Source organism: Bactrocera tryoni, chromosome 5 (assembly GCF_016617805.1).
Source record: "Bactrocera tryoni isolate S06 chromosome 5, CSIRO_BtryS06_freeze2, whole genome shotgun sequence".
Taxonomy (NCBI): domain Eukaryota; kingdom Metazoa; phylum Arthropoda; class Insecta; order Diptera; family Tephritidae; genus Bactrocera; species Bactrocera tryoni.
In genome coordinates this window covers 30,458,200-30,474,187 of record NC_052503.1, presented here as the reverse complement: position 1 = coordinate 30,474,187, position 15,988 = coordinate 30,458,200, and the positions used below count along the sequence as shown (strand labels likewise).

Genomic DNA, 15,988 nt, shown 5'->3' with positions numbered 1-15,988 from the left:
TGTCAATATTCCGCATTCATACATACATACATATTCCCTAAAGGGTGTGCATATATGTATATATGTATGTAAAATTTTCCGCGAATAATTAAAGTATTACCAGTTTACATACACATGTCCACATGTAATTGCAATGAAATCAAAAAATTCAGGAAAAAAACGAAATAATCATCTAGCCAAGCACACCAGTATATTGGTGAGTTGGTGCGACGAAACCAGTTAAAAACCTACAAAGCCACCGAACGAGATCGAAATCGACTGACGATCAATATGCGCGCACTTCAAACTTGTTTCGCTTTTATTATTGTTATTGTTGGTATTTAACTTCATTTTGTTGTTGGCTATTTATTTTTGCTGTTATTAGCAAAAGCAAACACGCCAACAAAATTAATTGCAAATTAAAAGAATTTTTGTGAAAAATTCAAACAAAAGGCCAAACATGCAACAGACAAAGTCAACGGCAATAATTACAATTATAATAACAATAACAACAGAAATATAACCGACAATAAACAAAAAATTGAAGCAAAAAAAATAAATAAATATAAAATTAGCGATCAAAACCGTTTTTTGCTGCTTATTTGCACAGCGGAAAAATATTCACAGCACAACACACACACACACAACATATCCTACTATAAGCTTTTATATCTACATGCATATGCATTAGCTTAATAACTTTGGCGGGTATGCGGGGGTCGGAAAGCGGCACTTGAATATTTCAAGGCTGCGAAGTTGCCGCGCACCTGAGAGTTGTTATTGTTTTTGTTTTGGAATTTCAAAAGTCGCAAATAAATGTATCTATCATATGCAACTACATATAAACAACGCGGTTAGAATAAATTCTCAAACACACACACATAAAGAAATAAATATTTTAAGTTGACAAGTTTAACTGACCAACATCAAATGGAATAAAATCATAATAATTGTATTTATACTTAATGCGTCACATACGAAGTAAGCACAAGTACATTAGGAGTATATTAGGGTGGTACTTAGTGAATGAAATTATCGGTGATTTTCAACTCAGTTGTGCTATGGTTAAAATGTCCCATTTAAATTTTAGTTTCATTTGAAGATGCTTAATGTGTCTCTATAGGGGCCCCTGCGAAAGCAGTATAACACATTCGGCGCCCTTCGCCGCAACTCGGACTGACGTATGGAACGACTTGGCGCATTTTACGTCGAGATCTTAAATTGAAAGCGTAGAAAATACAGCTTGTGCAAGAACTGACGCCGCTTGAACTTCTCAGCGACATCGTTTCGCTCTATGCGGTCTTGAAAAGTTTCAAGAAGATCCAACGTTTTTGAGCCAAACTTAATTCAGCGATGAGGCCTATTTCTGGCTCAATGGATATGTAAACAGCAAAATTGTCACATTTGGGACGAAGAGCAATCTGAAGGGAACTTTTCATCCAGTAAAACAACTTTTTGATGTGATTTGTGGACCGGTGGAATCATCGGTTACAGTCAATGGCAAAGGTGCCATGATAAACGACTAGTTGATGCCTGAAATTGAAGCTCGTGATCTCGACGACATTTGGTTTCAACAACACGGCGCCACTTCTCACACATTGCATCAATCAATGGATTTATTGAGAGAAGAGTTCGGTGAGCAGATAATTTCACGTTTTGGGCCGATAATAAACATTCCCCATTAAATATGAAGTTTCTGTGTTATTCTTTAAAAAGTAGGGAACCTCGAAATGGATCACTCTTTACATAGCAGGGCTGTAGAGAGATTCTTGGCCCGGATAGAGTAAAGAATGTGGACCCCTGATTCATCAATTGTTGGCGAAAAAATATGCAAAAAATTATTGCAGTGCACCGGGCCGGACTCCGATCTCCCAATCTCCCCCGCACTCTCGTTCGCTGCATGTAAAAAATTACTTCCCGAAATTTAAGGACTACTCTTCTATTCAAACTTACATATACATACAAGACACATACAAGGACTGTGGGCGTAAAGTAACAGCAGACAAAGGTTAAGTAGATAAATTGATCGTGTATACGAGTATGTATATATGTACTTATATGTGTAATGTAAGTATATTTACATATGTCTACTACGACAATACTTATTAAAGCAATGTTTCTGGCAAGTAATATAATTACGAGTTGAACTTCACTTAGGTCAGCTTGGAGCTGAGTACCAGAGCTACATACATATGTATGTATATAAATACATACATATCTACTATAAGACCGCCTTATGTACAGCTTTAACATACTCTGTTAAAAAGTGTTTGGGAATGCGATTTATGCCTTTGCTTTTGTTGCAGCGCATTGAGGCTAGTTTAAATAGAATTTTTCAATTAATAAATTGGAGAGAATGCTAAGGCAAATGTACCCACATATGTACTTCAGCATATATGTAAATAAGCAAGTAGAGGCTAATTTAAGACAATTCAGATATTGTTTATCCTATCAAGTAAATATATTTTTAATATATAGCATAATTTTTTTAAGAAAAGTTAACTTTTCTTATAAGATTACTCTTTGTTAACTGTAACTGTACCATTTATATTAGTACGAGTCCATTTACAGGGAGCGAAAAAAAAATAAGAAAATCGCGTATGCGGGAAATGTTCCAGAGATCTCTCTGAAAAACTTTACCTAAGAGACTATGGGTCTAAAACCGGTCAGCAATTATTGGGGCGAAGCTTTTAGGGATCATACAAATTTGTTCGTTAGTTTTTGAGATATTCCAATGATATTTAAAGATATAGTCGGATTCAGCAGGATCTGACAACTATGTATATCATATACAACCGATTACTCTCATACAACTGATTATTATTCACTTTAAAATGCACTATTTATAGAATTAATGGTTTCCAAATTTTTCCAAAAAATTTTTATTTCTTATACTCTTGATACAAATTTACTTCTAAGCCAACACCTCGGAAGAACTTTTAGATCTTTTATCTTTTAATTCATAATATTTGAACATATGTTTGCAAATCCTATAAAGGTTTTTCATCAATCATCAATATCTATAGTACACGTACATATGTACATATATGTACAGAAATAAGTCATCGGTTTAATACATTTTAGACATTTTAATAAGGCTTAGTCAATATTTGGAGTATTTTACGACAACCAACTGTTATATTTCACCGAAATGACCGAAAAAGTTCAACAAGCATAACTAAAAAATGAACGAATATTTATTTATCATTTGATTTATCTAGTATATACATATGTATGTATATGTGTACATATTTGGATAAATATGCAAGCATTTTTCGCTTAAGCCTTCTAAATTGTATGACAAGCCATTAAATTATGCAAATAAAAGCAGTGTTTGCAATGAATATAGCGACTAGTATAATTGTTAACTGCTTATTTGAAGAAAGCGGTAGTTACCATATTAGAATTAAGAGGTATAGCTAGTGTGATTGCCTAAAAAAGGTGACTTGGCGGTTTTTTATAAAGAAAACTACTAATTGTATGTATGTAAATATACAAAAAAATTTCAAAAAATTTAATTTAATTTTTACGAATTTTCGTTATTTTCCAATTTGCTAAAAAAAATATTTGAAAATAAATGATAAAACATAACATACATTTCTAATATATTAGAAAGACTAAAAAAAATCGTCGTTTTTTTTAAGTGTTAGATAAACTTTGACACGCCAAAATGTTATTGGTTCACTTTTCAGACAATCGAAAAAATACAAGCCATTGTATGCAGAAAAATCTATAAAATAAGCAGAAAATCAAGCAAAGAATGATTTCATTCCCAATGAAAAATGCAGTTTTGAAAAAAAAATGTAGTTTTAAGGGGCTATACCGGTGTGACACTTTCAAAAAAAAAAATTTTTTTGCTTTTTCGATAGTTTATATTTCCAAAAATATTCTGTGAAATCGGCAAGATCGTATCTTGAATAGTTTTTGGATGGCAGCGTTCCAAAGAGCGACCGCTGGGAGGTACAAACATAAATAAGTGAAACTTTAAACGCGTTTTTCTCGAAACAACATTTTCAAAATTGCTGACATCATAACTCAACGAGAATATTTTCAAATTAAAACTGAGTATTGTTGAATTCATTTACTATACAATGACCTGCGCTCTTTTTGATTGCTTGAAAATTGTCAATTTGGCATTAAAAAATTACAATTTTTTACCTAAAAACACGATTTTTTTCAAAATTACGCCATTTTGTTAATTTTATATATTTTTCAAAGATCATAAGTCATTGTATAGAAAATATCTTTCAGTTAAATAAACTTTTTGAATTTTTTTGTTTCAGCTGCTCGTTCGGCCGGAATCATGTCAGCAGTTAGGGCACTTTTTTTGGCATCTCCGAAGGCAGCACATAATTCCGTTATTTTTCAACATTTTTGTAAAAAAGAATCTTGAAATATAGCTGAAAATGTACCTATTATGTTCAAAGAAGTTCGAAACATTCAATAGAGTATTTTCTTTAAAAAAAATTCAAGAAAATCGCCTAATTTTTCATGCGTTACACTGGCATAGCCCCTTAAAGATAAACTGATGCTAGTTGACCGAACTTTAAAAAGCTGTAACCAGGATTGCAAATAATGCATTAAAAAATAGATTTAACATTTTAATTAATTGTTTTCTTTGTAAACCCAAATACTAAAAAAAATCTAATTATTAATACCAACATCGGGATTAAAGTTTAAAATTTTACTAAAGGATCGTCTCAGTGTGACCCTCCGAAAAATCACTGATTTTCGCGATTTTTTTATAAATAAATACTATAATATACAAAATGATTTTTTATGTTTATTTATTGCGAGTATAATAGTTAAATAAATTGTTAAAATTATACGTAAAAAAAATCCAATACGATGCCCACGATTCCGGTCGCAATTTTGGTTTAAACCAAAAATTTCAAAAAGATTACTAATCTGTAGGAAAGTAGCTATCGCTTTGTTATACCCTGAACAGGGTATATTAAGTTTGCCACGAAGTTTGTAACACCCTATAAAGTATATATATAAATGATCAGTATGTTGAGCTGAGTCTATTTAGCTATGTCCGTCTGTCTGTCCGTTTGTATATATACGAACTAGTCTCTCAGTTTTTAAGATATCGTTTTGAAATTTTGCAAACGTCATTTTCTCTTCAAGAAGCTGCTCATTTGTCGGAACTGACGATATCGAATCACTATAACATATAGCTGCCATACAAATTGAACGATCGGAATCAAGTTCTTGTATAGAAAAATTTCACATTTGACAATGTATCTTCACAAAAGCTGGCACAGGTTATTTTCTAAGATAATAATGTATTATACGAAGAAATTGTTCAGATCGGCTTCCTATAGCATATAGCTGCCATACAAACTGAACGATCGGAATCAAATGCTTGTATGGAAATCTTTTGTATATTACAAGATATATTCACGAAATTTGGTATAGATTATTTTCTAAGGCAACAATGAAATATCCGAAGAAATTGTGCAGATCGATTAACTATAGCATATGGCTGCCATATAAACTGAACACATAGTTACTAAAAGAAATGCACCTATGAAGCGTATATCAGCTCCGGTGCAGCCGAAGTTAACGTTTTTTCTTGTTTTTTTTTTGAGATTTCACAAAAAGTGTCGAATTTGGCCCCTTTTTCGACAGAACAGTATTAGAAATGTTCTTTCCAAATTAGAACTAAATATCCTCAAAACTCTTCTTTTGAGAATGAAAAACGTTTTGAAAAACACTATTCAGAGAAAAACGCGTTTGGAGTCGCTATTTTCCCACTCTGTACCCGTACTACAAGAAACTCTATAGCGGCCGCAATAATTTGAATTTCGATTTCAAAATTTGAGATAATATTTGTTACAGTGTAAACTATCCGATAATGTAACAAAAAATCGATTTCTCGAAAATTGAAGAAATTGAGACGTTCCCTTAAACATTTTGCAATCCTCGCTGTAACATAATTTTTTTTTAAATATTTATTTAAAAATTTGTTTTGCTATTTTAAAGGCATAGACAAACGAATTTTGCAGAAACAGTAAACATAAAATTTTCATTTAGATTTTGAATTTTTTTGTGCCCCTTAAATATTCATATGTATGTTCATAAGTTTGTGTATTGACACCGTACGCGACGGCCAACCGGAAGATTTAAAGGAAGCGAGTGGCAAAATGCAAACTTTGGCATTTCTATTTTAAACATTTCGGGGAAATATCGAACATATAGTACGTACACATGTTCATTCATACATATAAGTATATAATCATATTTAAATACATATGTACGTACATCTATAGCATATACATATGAATTAAAACATTGTAAATGAGTTTTAATTAAAATTTTCATACATTAAGCACAATCAACATTTTTCACTTACCAACACACACACACACGCTCAGCGGAATCCAGCTCCACGAAAAACGATTATTTTATGCGCACTTTTGTGCAATTGCGCTGCGTGTCTGTTTGTATTTCCGATTTTTTTTCGTTTAGTTTTCACTAAAATTTTCCTCCAAGATTCACATTGCAACACACAGACGGTGGCAACATGCGATTCACAGCTGCAAGTACGAGTACCGCACCATAAAATCAAAAATAGACACACAAGTATGCATGTGGCATGTGCAACATATGCGCTTGCTGCATATTTTCATGCATAAACCCATACATACAAACGTTTGAATGCATGTGTGCGTGTGTGCGTTTTGTTGCCGTTTCGAGTGTTGCACAACTAGCAGACACCTCCTTGAGCGCAATCAACGTGTTGTGTTGCACACATCAATAGCACCAACAGAGCCGAAGATGAAGCGCACATATCTACATATGTTTATAAGTGCTTATGTGTAGGTATGTCTGCTGTTGGCAGCGCAGAAAAAAGTGTTGCGCAGTCAAGTTACTCCGATAACTTCAACACCACCGTGTGTTGCACTTCAAAGATTGGTGGCATATTGCATTGTTGCACTTTTATTGTTTATACATTTTGTTGTAACTGTATTTGTGTTGGTGTGGTGTTTTGTGTGTGCATGTGTTGTTGTTGCCCTTGTTGATCGATGCGCGCAATTCCTTATAAAATCTGTTGCGCTGTTGATCGCCACTGTTGCAATTGTTGCTGATGTTGCAGATGGCTCTTGTGTTTATTTTCACTTCTCTCAACTCTTTGCACGCGGTTTTCGTTACTCGCTTGCGCGTGTGTGTGTGTGTCTGTTGGTATTTTGTGTAAAACTCTGGTTATTGTTTATAAGTGATTTCGTGTTGATTTTCGCTTGCCATATTTTCTCTCCATTTTTATCCATTCCTTTCTCGTCTTGCAGCAAGTACGACTATAAATGGCCTTGCGTATGTTTTTGTTGTTGTCTATGTAGATGTTTTTAGTTTTGGTTGACTTATAAATGATCTTTAACTCGCAGAAGTGTAAATAATTTCCTGTTTTTAAATTAAACTCAAAAACAAGAAACAATAATACCCTTCACATGTGCATTTGTTATAACTTATATGGTAATAAGATGATCGTCATCTTGATTTTGACCGATCAGTTTGTATGCCAGGTGCAAATATGCTATAATGATCACATCTGAAAAATATATACATACATACATACATACTTATAACGGCTGAACCGAGTGGAGATACTTTTTTCAATATCCTTTTTTTTACAATTAACGCGTGAGTCGAGTCAAGTTGTCATGTCATTACATTTAAAGTTTCTGTCTTTTTTCTTCAAAAAGAAAAGGGAACCTCGAAATGGATTAACCATATTTTAAAGGGTCTCCAACGTTGCCTTCAAGTGTTACAAACTACGTGGCAAGCTTTATATACCCTGCTCAGGGCATAACAAAGAGATGTAATATCGTTATCTTGTAATTGTCACGTTGAAGAGCCCAGTTTTTTAGAAAGGGTTCGAATTTTGGTAATCATGACTCATAAATTATGTCCGTGTCTCTCAAATTGAAACACTGGGAACACTTAGAGGAAGCTCAAATACAAAAATGGCTACGAATTTAGAATACCTTTGCTTCTAATGCAAGTACCGCTTGAAATATATTAAAAACTTCCAACGAACACAGCGATTATGGATTTAATTTTAAGGGCAAGTTTAAAAAGCTATGTATTTTTCTGGCCAAAAGACCCATTAAGATACTAGGTTATGTTCCAACTCACTATCTCTGCGAATATTTAAGTATACAATACTTAAAATGTTCCAACAAGCTTTGAGTGAGCTTTAGTATATATGGAGATTAAAGCTTGCTTTAACTCTTAAAGTGATCTCTTCATATCTAGAAACAATCAAATAACAGCCAGTCTGTTCCGAGTATGAAACTCTACTGTTTTTTGCCTCTTTAGTCTTCCGACAAACCGCTAAAGCTTTCCGACTCGTAACATAATACAACTTATCTATTGGTGGAGAAAATAATTCGAGCTGGAGAGCTGAATAGAGAAGGTACAATTTTCTATAAGAGTGTACAGCAGCTGTTGCACGCCGATGATATTGATATCACTGGCCTCAACAACCGAATCGGTGGTTCTGCTTTCGCCAAGAGCTTTCTGTCAAAGTGTACAGCTGCTATGAGATATGCTATATGAGTCATATGACGACATTGAGATAGTTCAGGGAATTAAAATTAGTGGCTACCCGCCGGTAGAAGCAGAGGAAGGGAAAGATCTCCACTCCGTTGGAAAGATCAGGTGGAGAAGCACCTGCCTTCGCTTTGAATCTCCAATTGACGCTACCTTGCGAAAAGGAAGAACGACTGGCGCGCTGCTATTAACTCGGCTATAATCGTGTAAGCGGTGTCTACGCCAGTAAAGAAGAAGAATGTAAGTGACGCAATAACTTCAACCAAATTTAAGGTGTTCCAGTCCGTCAATTAAATTAGAGTTTTTCAAGTCCGAAGAACAGCAACAGTTTTTATCCTCTTTCATTTTCTAAAACTCTTCAGTCGCCACTTTTCCAGTCTTTGCACTCTTCGACAATTGTGAATGTCTACAATATCTTGAGGGTAATATATTTCTACGGAATTCCGAATAGACCCAAAGTCGAAGAGCCCTTTTTATGGGTTATTTGAACCCCAAATAAGAGGCGAAGATTGACAAAATATTCCGTCGCCTACTTCCTTTTCTACATGAGAAGAGCAATTACATGAAATGACTCTTTTCGACAGGCTAGACTTAACTGTGTACCTTGGAAAAAAAAGACAGTGATAACGTCTTTGAAGCTTGTAGAAATATTTACCGTTATATAATACATAAAGGAATATTAGTAAATTACTTCAAGCTACTAACACCAATAACTCTCGCTATTCTCTTCAAAACACGCTTTCAAAGTTGAGAATATTTTTTCAAGGCATTCATGGAATTTTCAGACTTTACAATTTGAAAAAAAAAACATAAAGCAACAACAAGGTGAAAAACATAGAAAAAAATGTTGCGAAATCTAACTGCTGTCACAGTTTCCAGCAAAGCAAAAAACCAAAAAGAAACAAGTTTTTGTCTGCGCGGCGCGGTCTTCGGCTATAGGGCAAGCCACTTAGCCAGACGTGCGACAGGCAATTGGACAGCTGCCACGCCTTTCATTACAAAATTTCTTGAAGTACAATGTGCGAACTGAAGCGCAGCGCCCAAGATCACATTCTATGTTATGCCTTTTTGCAGTTAAAACCAACTCAAGGCATCTGAGTGGCGGAGAAGACGAAGCGAACGGTGATTTTCACAAAACTCCGACAATGTAAATCATAATTTTGCATATATTTACATACATAATTGTATATATTTATTTGATTTGTATGTATGTATGTGCTTTGTTGTAGTTAACTGTATTTCAGTGTATGGTAAGCTCGACTAAATGAAATAAAGCTGAGCTCTCAAACTATTTGTGGATTAAGGGGCAAAAACAAAAGTGTTGAGAGCACAGATACCGTAGCAAAGAGCAACAAAAAGACAAGCTATGATGTCAAGCATGCCATAGCTTGGATGGTGCAAGTGCGAAGCACGACTGCGCAACGGGGCGGAGTGGCTTGGCAGTGGAGCTAAGTGACGCGTTCTGGCGACCGACTCTACAGGCCAGCCATGCTACTTAGCCTAGTTAATATGACAATTTACATGCCAACACACACATCTGTATATGCATGCATACATACAAATATCGATAGCTATATAGAAATTGTGAGTCAAAAGAACTCACACGAGGATGGACGGATAAGTAAGTAAGTTTACCTGCCGTTTGCAGTCAATATTTTTGATAATTGGGACTATTAGTCTTGTTTTGATCGCATGAGGACCCGAGCGTGTTTCCGGATTGTATAATATTGAAGAAAGCACAATATATTCGATTATTGTATTTGGAGGGGAAATCACTTAGTTACTCTTTTCCTACGATGGAGACTATCAAAAATTGGCTTAATGAGTTTTAATGTGATCTCAGGTCTGTTTTTCGAGAAGCCAGGCCTAGGTGTCAGAAAACGGAAGAAAAAAACCCACGATCTCCACGTTTCGCAGACCGTTGATTAAAGGAATGCGAGATAGCTGAGGCATTAGGCATCTCAAAAGATATAGATTACATCTATTCTTAATAAAATAGTGAATTTAGAGAGCTCTTCTACTTACTCCAGACAAGAAATGCAATCATGAACCTGAGAGTCATCGTTGCCTGAGATGGAAGCAGCAGAGTGTAATGCTGTGTAAGTGCAATCCGAAGGAGTTTCTGTGTCGTTTAATGACCGTCGACGAAACGTGGTTCTACTTGGTTCCACACACAGAGTCTAAGAAATAGTCAAAGCAATGGACTTCATACGGCTAACCTGTTCCGAAGAAGATGAAGACTTTCATATCGACCGGAAAGGTGACCACCACCATTATTTGGAATTTACAAGGTGTGATCATTATGTGTTTTGGTCAATTTTTGGACCGATTCAATGGGTAAATACAGAAAAAACGGCCTTACTTCGCAAATTCAAGAGTGCTCTTTCATCATAGCAACATCCGGAAAAAAAAAATTTAAGACGGATCCAGCGTATTGAGCCAAAACTAGAGTACATTGAGAAAAAATCGTAATTTTTCAGAAATTTCGGTTCTCCTTTTAGAGGCTAAGTACATATTGAACCACCCTAGTCTGAATGTAAATATGTAAAAACGCATTTAAAACAAATCTTGTTGCATTGCTGCTGGCAAAGAGAACTGGTCACAACGAGTTCGCTTAACAAATAAACTTGTCAGTAACGTGCACACACACACGCATATACACACGCATGCGCCGAAGCAACGCAAGCAGCATGCCTCCACACACACTAACACACATACGGGGGGGTATATGAAGCTGTTTGGCATAGCATCAGTTAGGCGCTTAGTCAAAGCGGTCACATGTAGCGCAACACCTGTGTCTGACTGAGCTGGCTGGACTGGCGTTGAATGAAAATCATACCCCACCGCAAGTGCAGCGCGCTGAAAATGTAAAAAATGAAGAAAAAAATTAAAAAAAAATGGAATGGGTTGACCGCGTGTGCTTGTGTGCCCTGCTGCTTCGCGACGTGCAATTATGAGGTTTCCACGATACTTTTGTTACTGTTAATTCTTCAACAACCGAGCAGCCGAACGACGGACGGCGAACGGGCTGAGCGCGGCTTGTGTGGCGGGCTGAATGTCACTTCCACCGCATTCCAAGCAAGCCAAACAGAAACAAAAATAAAAAATTACAAAAGAAAAAATACAAAAACAAGAAATGCAAAAACAAAAAAATAAGAGAAACAAAAAAATACAAAACAAAATATATAAAAATAAGGAATTACAAAAACCACAAAAATAACAAAAATTCAAACACAAAATATTACAAAATTGAAAAAATACAAAAACAAAAAATATAAAAATAAAAATTACAAAAATAAAAATTAAAACTAAGAAATTACAAAAACAACAAATGTCCAAAAATGAAAAAAATTTCAAAAACAAAATATTACAAAAATGAAAAAAATTACAAAACAAAAAATTACAAAATCAAAAAAACAACAGAAATAAAAAAATACGAAAATAAAAAATGAAATAAATAAAAAGACAAACAAAACGCAAAAACAAAATCAACCTGTATTAAGCAGACACGCCAACAAATACAAACAGCTAACCAACACAATCACAATTGTCCACATTTTGCACGTGTGTGTGTGTGTGCAGCAGCTTGATTCACAATTCTTTTGATTTCAACTCTGACTTCATTTCGGCTGTTGCACGCGTGCTCGTATTGGTAATGCCGTTGTACGTGTTGGTATTACTACTGTTTTTGTTGTTGTTGTTGTTTTGCTTTGTGCGACCCTCTCTCTATTTTATTACTTTGCTACACGCAATTATGATCGCAATCTGGCGCGGCAAATTGTCAAAAAGTGAATAAAACAAATAAATAAATCGCACTATGATCGTCACACACACACACACACCCATACACACTCTTACTTAGGCCGTAAATGCGTCCATAAAGCACGATCGGCGGTAGACACGAATGGTTGGCGCAGGTGAAGTGGCTCTTAAGGTGATTATGCAACATTTGCGAAAGCGTTAATAGAATAATATTTCGTTTGTTTTTTTTGTTGTGTTTTTTTTTTATTTTATATAATAAAGCAATTTGTACTGAAATCGAATCTGAAGCACCGAAAGACGCTCAGACACAAGTGCGAGTGTGTAAGTATACACATACATATGTACGTGTGTTAGTATATATTTCGACTATTTTCGGAATTGATCACATGTTGAGGATGTTGAAGCGTGGCTTCGATTGTCAAATGCAGAAATATGCACTGTTTCACGAGATTGAGAAGAAGAAGAGTAGATGTAATGAATTCCTCTCGGCTTTAAGAGGTTATGTCTACATGTGAATTTCAAAAAATCGAAATTGTATTTGCTTATATTTCGAAAATACATGGTGTATTTAAAAAAACTCTCTGATTTTCTAATTTTAAGCCGAAGAACCTACCTCACTATTAGACAAAATTTTCGGAGGTGCTGTTGTTGTTGTTATTGTTGTAACTGCATAATTATGCCGAGTTGATAGTCCTTGGCCAGATAAAAATCCGGGTCTGTTCCGGTTACGTAGACCCGACTGTTGTGAGAACGGATTTGGAGGTTCTCCTTGAGATTAGCTACGGGAGCGAAGGACTCCAAAATCACCGATTATTAAATAAGCTTTAATGTATTTATTAATGTATTCTGTAAGTTTTTATAATTTTTTATCTATGAAATAAAATGCCTCGAAAAAAATCACGTAAAAACGCCTTTTTTACTTGATAGGGGATATAATCACTTAAGGTATTGTTGTTGTTTTAGTGGCAGAAAACATTACTGAATTAATTTGGAGCAATGCTGCCGTTTTGACAGTTCTTGGTCGGATAAAATCCGGGTCCGTTTCGGCTACGTAGGCCCGACTGCCGCGGGAACCGCTCTTATATACCTCCGCTTCTTCAGTGGATTGTTTTTAAAAGTATTCGTAAACTTAGTAAATTTCAAAATGTTTTCCTCTTTCAGAAAATTCTAATTCACAAATATACAGAGTTAAAAGACAATCCCTAAGCCGTAAACTACGGTAGAAATAATTACAAACTTTAACAAGTCGATACTTGAGGTTTCCACGAACAATATTCTGAGTAAGATTGATGGTGCTTTCACGGAAAGGAACGAAAGTGAATCATAAAACCATAGAACAAAGAAAAGACAGGCTACACTAATGAATTTAGACCCATTTTACTTCGAATGGGAACAAGGAATGAAAAATACCTTTGACGCATTGGAAAGACAAAGTGGTCAATTAAGGCGTTGACACCTCCAGAATTTTTCCTAACTTTTCAAATTGATCCGAGTAATAGTTTTAAAGATTCAGTTTTGAGAACTTGTGCGCTCGATGCTAGCTAGGCTAAGTGCGCTGCTTTAAACGCGTTTTTCTCGAAACTATGTTTTTGAAATCGGTACTCAACCGATCTTCATAAAATTACCCAGGTATTTGAGATGCAATTCTTAAATACTTGGACGAAGGATTTCTTTTCGATTACAACTATTTGAAGAAAATGTCGCCCAATTTTCACTGAAACTTTTATTCTTTTGTAAAATGTCAAAAATCTAATTTTAATTTTTTTTCTTTGTCCAAGTTCTAAATAAAGGTTTAAACTAAATTATAAATAAATAATAAAATATTTAATTTTTTTATGAGAAAAAAAATTGTTGAGAAAAGGCTGTTTTTTTTTTTATTATAGATTTCAACAATACCAAATTTTATTTCGCTCAGAAGAACTTTAATTTATTGGGTGGATTTTTGATCTTCAAAGACGAATTATTTAGCTATTTTCACAATCGCATATCAGCAGCTTTCCTATCATAAAACTTGTCACTTTGAAAATATGCACAGCTAATACAAAATCTGAAGAATAATATAGACTATAAACATAATATATTATTTACAAATATATAGTTGCAGCATCACATAAATCAACACATATCACTCACGCATATAAATAAATTAAATATCTAAGCAGCTTAGCGAGATCGACTTTTCTTAACTCATTTTCCTAGAAATCAAGCTATGAAATCTTGCGTCTTTTCTTACAAAATACAACTGCCCACATTAAGAGTAATACTATTGTTGATAAAATACTATTAACATATTTATATAAGTATACATATATACGGGTTTGTTAAGTTTATATGGTGATGAATGTAATTGTTTACCTTTGACAGCCTCGTAGTATCCCAAATCCAGCGTGAATGTTTTGTTTTAATCCGTGCGGGGGCAATAAAATTATTGGAGAATAGTCACTATTGTGGCTACTGGTAACTTTCTAACTGGCTATGCTTGTGCTGCAGCTGCTGCTGGTGGTTATTGGTCCGACTGTTGTTGTTGTTGTTGTTTAGCTGTGGTTGTCTCTTAATGAAAATAACCAAAAAGGTCAAGTTGAGAAGCTAACCGAAGGCAATGAGCGCTCAAAAAACATAAAATGACTTGGCTGATTGTTGTTGTTGTTTTCGTTATTGTTATTGGGGCTGATGATTTGGAGTTTTGGCTGTTTCTACTATTTTGTATTGCTTTTGTTTTGTAAATTTCGTTGTCTCCCTTTTTGCCGACGAATTCCAAAAGTAAATTCTATATTATATGTGTAAATCTGTATATATGTGAGTAGAAATGTTGTTATAACCGGCAAATAAGAGGCTGAAACTAATGCTGCGCTGTAAACGCAATAGCAATTGATCAAGAAGTTGCGCTCGTTTGCAGAGAGCGAGAGCAAGCGCGCGGTTAAACAAGCGAACGGGTTGTTAAATCAGTGAAAAGAATTTGGAACCGACCCGAAAAACGAGATTTTTTTCTTTCCAATTTTATTTCGTGCACGGCGGTTTTTGGTTTGTTTTTGCCTTCAGGTTTTTTTATAACCTTTCTACTTTTCTTGCTTTGGTCTGCCTTATGATTTTTCCGATCTTCCTCAACTCTTCTAGTTTACTATATTATTCTTGTTATGCGTTTACACTCCTCTTTGGCACTGGTTTGTTTTTTTGTTGCTTTTGGTATGAAGCTTTACGATTTTGTTGTTCTACAACTTTAGTAATGGTTGTTGTTGTATTTGTTATTGTTGTTGTTGCTGTTATTGTATTGTTGTCGTGGTGGTCGTTAAGCAGCTTACTGTGATTTTAAACAGCTTCAATACAACTTTAGCACGAGCAGTGTTTTATCTACTGACTCACAATGCATTTACTTCATCGACTAAATGTAGACGCGGCTCACTTTCACGCTTCAAACTTCACCTGTAATTCTACACAACAATAGTAATCAATTCAGAAAATAGTGCTTAATTTCACATTTGTTGTTATTATTGTTATTGTTGTTTCCAGCTTTTCTTTTCTTTTATTTTAGTATTTTATTGCACCGCTTTGCTTTCAATGCAATACAATACTACTTTGCATAGAAGTTTCAGTTAATTTCACCGCAATTCAATTTGCTTTAAATCGAAAGTTAAACTTGCAATTTGCAGTATTTTCTTATTTTCTCACACGAAAGTAGCACAACGTGAAGCAA

The 15,988-nt window shown here is 34.7% G+C and overlaps 1 protein-coding gene across 9 annotated transcripts in view; it reads right to left on the bottom strand.

Moving 5' to 3' along the window:
* LOC120777061 (spectrin beta chain, non-erythrocytic 1) overlaps positions 1–15,988 on the bottom strand; it is a 96,439-nt gene that overhangs the window by 78,270 nt on the left and 2,181 nt on the right. For 2 of the 9 annotated variants that reach the window (XM_040108178.1, XM_040108177.1), the window contains exon 2: positions 14,653–15,725. The gene's annotated coding sequence lies outside the window, so the exon portion shown is untranslated. Of the gene's footprint in view, positions 1–14,652; positions 15,791–15,988 lie in introns of those variants that run through there. The other 7 variants (XM_040108183.1, XM_040108182.1, XM_040108181.1 and 4 more) reach the window with 4 other exon arrangements.